This window comes from Panicum hallii, chromosome 2, assembly GCF_002211085.1.
Source record: "Panicum hallii strain FIL2 chromosome 2, PHallii_v3.1, whole genome shotgun sequence".
Lineage (NCBI taxonomy): Eukaryota > Viridiplantae > Streptophyta > Magnoliopsida > Poales > Poaceae > Panicum > Panicum hallii.
Genome location: NC_038043.1, coordinates 12,123,753 through 12,132,392, shown reverse-complemented (window position 1 = coordinate 12,132,392; position 8,640 = coordinate 12,123,753).

The following is an 8,640-nucleotide window of genomic DNA, read 5'->3' as shown; positions in this document are numbered from 1 at the left end:
AGAGTTGTTGCCGCAATGTAAAGTAGTAGATCCTCCCCTGGCAACGGTGCTGTGAGGATTGGAGGTGACTGCAGATGATGTTTCAGATCTTGTAAAGCTCGCTCGGCCTCCTCCGTCCATTGAAACTTATCCTGTCATTTCAGGAGCTTGAAGAAGGGTAGTCCTCTCTCCCCGAGCCAGGAGATGAACCTGTTCAGAGCCGCCATGCAACCTGTTAACTTTTGCACATCCTTGACTGTGGCCGGAGCCTCCATATCAGTGATGGCCGTGATCTTCACGGGGTTGGCTTCAATGCCTCGGTTGCTGACGATGAACCCGAGCAATTTCCCTGAAGGTACGCCGAAGACGCATTTGGTGGGATTGAGTTTCCACCGGAATCTGCGCAGACTGTCGAATGTCTCCTCCAAATCCGCGATCAAGTTATCGGACTCCCTGGTCTTGATGACCACGTCATCCACATAAGCCTCGACATTTCGATACAGCTGATCCGCGAAACACATCTGGATTGCCCGCTGATATGTCGCACCTGCATTTTTCAACCCGAAGGACATTGTTTTGTAGGCGTAGGTTCCGTTCGGGGTGATGAATGCAGTCTTGATTTGGTCCTCCTCTTTGAGCGCAATCTGATGATACCCTGAGTAACAATCAAGAAAACAAAGAAGGACACACCCGGCCGTCGAATCGATGACTTGGTCAATGCGCGGCAGCCCAAAATGATCTTTTGGGCAATGCTTGTTGAGATCGGTGTAGTCGACACACATTCTCCATTCATTATTCTTTTTCTTTACAAGGACAGGATTCGCTACCCACTCTGGATGGATTACTTCTTTAATGAATCCAGCTGCGAGAAGTTTAGCGATCTCCCGTTTAATGGCCTCACGCTTGTCGTGGGCAAACCTCCGCAGGCGTTGCTTCTTAGGCGTAGCCTTCGGGTGTACATTCAAGGCGTGCTCGATCAGCTCCCTGGGCACCCCTGGCATATCCGCTGGTTTCCACGCGAATATGTCTCGGTTAGCCCGAAGAAAGCTGACGAGCGTGAGTTCCTATTTGTCACCCAAGCCCGCACCAATGGTGGCGGTCTTGGATGAATCTCCCTCCTGGAGCTGGATCGTCTTGAGGGCCACATCATCAGTCGACTGGATGCTCGACTTGTTGGCCTTCTTGGATGGAATCTCCAGCCCGGTCTGGGAGAGCTGCTGTGCGGCCGCGAGTACTTCTCCCGAAGCATCTGGCATGCGAGTAGTCGAGGCGTACTGGATCGCCTCCTGATTGCAATCGTACGACTTCTTCAGGTCACCACGGAGGGTGAGTACTCCACCGAGTCCTGGCATCTTAAGAAGCAGATAGACATAATGCGGCACTGCCATGAACTTGGCAAATGCCGGGCGACCCAGTATTGCATGGTAAGAAGAGTCGAAGGTAGCCACCTCGAACTTGATAAACTCGGTATGATAGTTCTCCCTCGTGCCAAAGGTAACTGGGAGGACCACCGTACCGAGCGGATGCGCCGCGTTACCTGGGACAATGCCGTAGAAGGGGGATTTGCTGGGAACCAGCATGTCCTTAAAATCTAGGCCCATTTTCTTCAGAGTGCTGACGAATATGAGATTGAGCCCGCTCCCGCCATCGATCAAGACCTTGGTAACTTGACCTCCGCCACCACAGGATCCAGGACCAGGGGAAACTTGCCGGGCTCGGAGAAACTCGTCCACTGGTCATCACGAGAGAACGAGATGGGGACCTCCGACCAACGGAGTGGTCGTGGTACCTCCGGCTCGATGGACATGATCTCCCGGAGGAGCAGCTTCTGATCCCGCCTGGAACAGAAATCCTCGTCCCCCCTGAAGATGACATTGACCACCTTCGACGCATCCTGAAACTTCGGATTGCGCCCGTGATCCTCCTGATCATCGTCCTCGAGTTCTTTGTCAACAGGCTTCTTGTTCTTCCTGCCGCCACCGGAATTGCTGAACGTCCTCCGAAGGTGATAGCAGTCGATGGCAGCGTGGTTGGCGCCTGGATGCCACGGGCACTTCTTTTGTAGGAGCTTCTCGAACTCCTCCTGAGTTGTCGACTTCTTGCCCCACGAAGGACGATCGATAGCCGCGATGACATCATCTGGCTTTCGTTTCCGGGGTGGCCCGGAAAAGTCCCGCTGGCCTTTGTCGCTGCGGTTGTCGTTTGGGCGCCGTAGATTGCTATCATGGCGCCGCGGGAACCGCTCCCGCATCTTCTCCTCCTGCTCGGACCAATCGTGCATCATATCACGAAGGCCCGCAACGGTTTTCGGCCTGTTCCGCCCGAAATCTCTGTATATGCTCGGGTCGGTGATGCCGTTGTAAAAGCAGTCGATGATGTCCTCCTCCGAGATGTTCGCGATGGTGGCGTGGACGTCGAAGAAGCGACGCGTGTAGGACCGTAGAAGCTCGTTACGTTCCTGCTTGCACTGGGCAAGATCGTGTCGAGTACCTGCACGGGTAATTGCTCCCTGGAAATTATCGATGAAGACCTTCTTAAGTCGTTCCCAGGAGTCGATGGAGTTGCTGCCGAGGCTCTCCAGCCAAGTGAGCGGCGCAGGGTCCAAAGCCATCGGGAAGTAGACGACTTTGGTGATATTTGAGCCCCCCGCGACGTCAATGGCCGTGGAGTAGCAACGAAGCCACTGCTGGGGAGCCTGCTTGCCGTCGTACTTGGTGATGCCGATCGGCTTGAAGCCCTCCGGGTACTTGTAGCTGCTGAAACGGGCAGAGAAAGCAGGAAATCGATCGCTACAATCAGTACCTTCAGCTTCGACTTCTTCGCGAGTCTTGCGCCTGGAGGAGATCACGGTGCGCGCGTCGCGACCGTCATTGATGTGCTGGCGCAGGTCCTCCGGAGGAGGTCGTCGACTGGCCTGTCGCGGACGACCCCCTTGCGGTGGCTGTTGCCTCCCGCCAGGGGCCTGGCTCGCGCGTGCGTTGTCGTTGCTGATCGGATTTTGAGGACGACCACCAGTCGTTCGACTGCGAGCCTGGCTCCGGCTCTCGTCCACGCGCTCTTCCCGGATGACTGACGCCGGATGATGCTGATCCAACTGGATCCAAGCCCTCTGCGCAAAGAGGAGCACTTGACGTACCTCCGGGTCGTGGCTGCGCTCGAGAATGGCCGTGACCCTGGCAATGTTGGCCACCGGGGTCCTGAAGCCCCGCTCGCTTACGGCAGCAAACTCGGGGTCGAGCTCGCGATGCAGAGATCGCCTTCTCTCGTTAGCTCTCCTTCGCCGGATCGTTCGGGCCCTGTTCCTGGCCCTCCGTGCCTCACGATCGGCGTCGTTCTCGTTACCGGCGTTGGCCGTGATCTCATCGTCGGATATCACATCCAAGTTGTCGATGAGGAGATTCCCACCGTCCTCGCCTTCTTCGGCCATCAGCACCTGGCGGGAGGAAAGCTCATGAGAACTTTCGTCGACTAGCTCCGTCGACTCCTCCGCCGCGGTGGCCAACGGCCTGCCCTCCTGGAAAGGCAATGGCTCGAGGTGAGCCACGAGCCGACTCTCTGCCTCGAGTAGATTAGAGAGCTTCATGCCCTTCCAATGCACGATGTGTCCGTTTGGCGAGGAAGCGATCACCAAACCACCGGGGCCAAAACAACCCGAAGCCCCCCGACACGCGGTGGCTTCGGGGTTTCCGTCCCGGAGCAGCAGATCCAGATCCTTCTCTAACATGAAGAGGGATCTGAGCGCATTGGCCTCCTGAAGATCAGTGGCCGATTCGCGCAAGCCGGGTTGAGTCCGACCCAGCGAATCCCTGAATTGGAACGAGTCCAAACCAGGAGAAGTTGTCGCGGCACCAGAAGAAGTCGAGCTTGGAACAGATTCCATCTCGACCTGTGCCGCGGAAGCATGGAGCGGCAAGTTGTCGAGCTCGTCGATGAACTTGTCGAAGCCGCTGCGAGGATCCGCAGCGACGGTTTTCGGCGTCATGTCGACGAGGAATCGCCGAAAGTTGCCCGCACCGTCTGCGACGCAAACCCACGAGCCAAAAACAAACGTCGTACCCTGAGAGGGTACTGACCTGATGGAACTGAAAGTTGCCATCGAGCTCGCCGGCGGATCTTCGACGCGCTCCCCTACCTGGCGCGCCAGCTGTCGGTGTTTAACCGGCTGCCCACCGAGGGATATACCCAAGGTGGTAAGTTTTGGGTGAGGGAACGTCGAGATCAGGAACTCGAAGGTGCAAAGAACACAAGACTTTAGACAGGTTCGGGCCGCACGGAGCGTAACACCCTACGTCCTGTATGGTGGTTTGTATTCTCTTTGGTGTATAATGACCTAATGATCTCCTTTTTTAGGGGGGGTCTCTGACCTCCCTTATATATCCGAGAAGCTAGAGTTACAAAGATGCTAACCATCCCCCACCGGGGGATCACACCAGAACTGATCTCGAGTAGATCCTCTCCGTGTTGGTTAGCCCTATCTCCTATTTAAACGGGATAAACAAGAGATAAACAGAATGAAGAAGAGATAAGACGGGCTGAATCTCTTAGACTACATAACATGCCCAGCCCGGTGGCCCCGGGTCTGACAGGCATGTCGAACTGATTCACTGCTCTAGCATTGGCATAGCTCTCAGCAGTCCACTGTCGGCTAGGAAGATCTAGCCCCATCAAGACAGTAACATCATCTTCAAAATCCTCAAATTCCTCCTCTGAAGAATCATCACCAACACCACCTACTGAGGATGCTGCAGCCATGTCACTAGGATTAGGAGCATAGTCCGAGTCATCGAAATTATCACCATCCCTTTGCCTCTTTGATGTTCCAGCCTTCTTGATTTTTGATGTGAAAGCTTTGAGAATTTTCCGAGGTGGCCTGAGACCAAGAATTGACCATAAGAACAATGACAAAAGTAAGAGATCCAATCCATAAGCATATAAGTCAATTCTGAATCTTGCTGAAAAAACTTGCCCCCTGCGGACCGTCCGCGAGACACTAGCGGACCGTCCGCTTGCCGTCACGGACCGTCCGCCTACAAACCGCGGACCGTCCGCGACTCATCTGTTCAGCGCATGAACACAACAGTCGCCCCAACATTTGATCCATCCACAATTTGAGTTTAGATTCAAATCCACCAACTGAATTAATACTACACCATCTCCTCATCACTAGGAACAAAGTACCCCAACTATTTGCAAAAATCCATGGCCCAAAAATAGATCGGAGCACCTAACCCTAACTCTTTCCAATGAACAAATCCAAAAACAAGAGTTAGGGATTCATCGAAATACCAAGAGGACATGATGAAGAATCACGATAAGAGTCCGGGGATGTGCTCGGACTGTCCGTGAATCACGCCAAAAATCCTTGACCTTGAAGTCTTCCCCACGTGCTTGAGAGAGAAAGAGAGAGAGCTTTTGGAGAGAATGTCTCGGGTTGGTGAGAGGAGAGAAAGAGACAGCCCAATATAAGCCAAGTCTGGTCGGCCCCATCTTTCTGTCTAGTGGCGGACCGTCCGCGACGTCCATGCGGACCGTCCGCGATGAAGTTCCACTGCGGACATGAACTCTGCAGAGCCTCTGGTGATCAATCCTGATGACCGGCGGACCGTCCGCCTCTTACCCGCGGACCGTCCGCTTCGTAACACTGCTGCCTCTGGTGATCAGTTCACATGACACGCGGACCGTCCGCCACGTACCCGCGGACAGTCCGCTCCATAACTTCTGCGGCCCAAAATAAGTTGCAGCGCCTCTGGTGAACAAATCTCATGAACCGCGGACCGTCCGCCTCTTACCCACGGACCGTCCGCTCTACCAAATTTCAATCTGCTCAGAATTCAGCCAATTTTCACAATTCCAACTTCAACATGGGATCATTGCTCATATAAAAATCTAAAAATCTCAAATGTTGCATGAAAACCTTCCAAACTCTCATATGAGCAAGTTGTAACAAAAATTCAAAAACAAATCGAGTGAAATCATGAAAAGTCATAAACGGCTCAAAAATCCCTTAAAATATTCAGAAAAATGAAACAAAGAAAACATGGAAAAACCATCTGCCACATGTGCTAGTTTTCAAGCCACATTTGAGAAGTCAATGATGTTTAACTCATTTCTCAACTTGCAAAACCGAGATTCATCCAAGGGCTTAGTAAATATATCGGCTAATTGATTATCCGTGCCAATACCATCAATCTTAATATCACCCTTGTTCACATGATCTCTAAGGAAATGATGGCGGATATCAATATGCTTGGTTCTTGAATGTTGAACCGGGTTAGTAGCAATCTTCACGGCACTTTCATTATCACACAACAACAAAATTTCATCAAAATTCACACCATAGTCAAGAAGAGTTTGCTTCATCCATAACAATTGTGCACAACAACTTCCGGCCGAAATATATTCCGCTTCTGCGGTTGAAAGAGCCACGGAATTTTGTTTCTTTGAAGACCAAGAGACAAGAGACCTTCCAAGAAATTGACAACCACCGGAAGTGCTCTTCCTATCAACCTTGCACCCCGCATAGTCCGAATCAGAGAATCCAACCAAATCAAAGTGAGCACCCTTAGGATACCATAAACTAATATTAGGAGTATATTTCAAGTATCTCAAAATCCTTTTGACGGCGGTCAAATGACATTCTCTAGGTGCGGCTTGAAATCGTGCACACATGCAAACACTAAACATGATATCGGGCCTAGATGCGGTCAAATAAAGCAAACTACCAATCATAGAACGGTAAAACTTTTGATCAACCGGATTACCTCCCTCATCTAGATCGAGATGCCCATTTGTGGCCATAGGAGTCTTGATTGGTTTTGCATCTTCCATACCAAATTTCTTCAAAATATCCTTCACATACTTTGATTGACACACAAAGGTGCCTTCCTTGAGTTGCTTGATTTGAAGTCCAAGAAAGAAACTCAATTCACCGATCATGGACATCTCAAATTACATCATTTCACCGAATTCTTCACAAAGATTTGGGTTAGTTGAACCAAAAATAATGTCATCAACATAAATTTGACAAACAAACAAATCCTTACCAATGGTTTTAGTGAACAAGGTAGTGTCAACCTTACCAATTTTGAATCCCTTGGAAATAAGAAAGTCTCTCAATCTTTCATACCAAGCTCGTGGAGCTTGCTTCAAACTATAAAGAGCTTTAGAGAGCTTATATACATGATTTGGCTTCCTGGGATCTTCAAAACCGGGAGGTTGCTCAACAAAAACAAGTTCACTAATTTTGCCATTTAAGAAAGCACTTTTCACATCCATTTGAAAAAGTTTTATGTTGTGAGAGCAAGCATAAGCTAATAAGATTCTAATAGCTTCTAGTCTAGCAACGGGGGCAAAAGTTTCACCGAAATCCAAACCTTCGACTTGAGTGAAGCCTTGAGCCACCAATCTTGTTTTGTTTCTTACAACCACTCCATCTTCATTTTGCTTGTTTCTAAAAACCCATTTAGTGCCAATAACATTATAATTTCTAGGCCTCTCAACTAGGTCCCAAACTTGATTCTGGGTGAAATTATTCAATTCTTCATGCATAGCATTCACCCAATCCGGATCTCTCAAAGCATCATCTACACGGTTAGGTTCAAGAAAAGATACAAAAGAATAATGTTCACAAAATGAAGCAATGCAAGATCGAATTTGGACACCCTTACTAATATCACCCATAATTTGATCCACGGGGTGATCCTTTGCAAGAATATGATGAGTTCTTTGAAGAGCGATGGGTTCTTGAGTTGATGAAGAAGGTGTACTTGATGTACCAACTTGATCTTGTACTTGAGAATCATCATTACTAGAATCTTGTACTATTTGTTGTGCTTGATCATTTGAGGTAGAGGTTGAAGGATTAACTCTAATAGAGATAGAATGACCATCATCACTTTCATCTTCTTCTCTTGGTCTAACATCACCAATTGACATATTTTTCATTGCATTTCTTAAACCATCACTTCTCACATTATCAAGATTTTCTTGTTCATTATGAGACCCATTTGTTTCATCAAATTCAACATCATATGCTTCTTCAACAATACCATGTGATTTGTTGTAGACCCGATAAGCCTTGCTACAAGATGAATACCGAACAAGAAAACCCTCATCACATTTGCTTTGGAACTTTGATAACCGAGTTCCCTTCTTGAGAATATAGCATTTGCAACCAAATACTCTAAAATATAATATATTTGGTTTCCTTCCAATAAGCAACTCATATGGGGTCTTGTTATGGAATCTATGGCAATACAATCTATTAGACGCATGACAAGCCGTGTTGATTGCTTCGGCCCAAAAACTATCGAAAACATTGTACTCGGAAAGCATTGATCTTGCCATGTCAATCAAGGTTCTATTTTTCCGCTCAACAAGACCATTTTGTTCCGGAGTGTACTTGGTTGAAAATTCATGTTTGATTCCTTTCTCATCACACCATTCTTCAACTCTTGTGTTTTTAAATTCACTTCCGTTGTCACTCCTCACTTTCTTCATCTTGAGTTCAAATTCATTTTCGGCCCTTGTCAAGAATTTTTTGAATGTGTCATAAGTATCGGCTTTGTTATGAAGAAAGAAAACCCAAGTATACCTTGAGTGATCATCCACTACCACAAGACAATAGCAATTTCCACCAATACTTCTATAAGTAGTAGGACC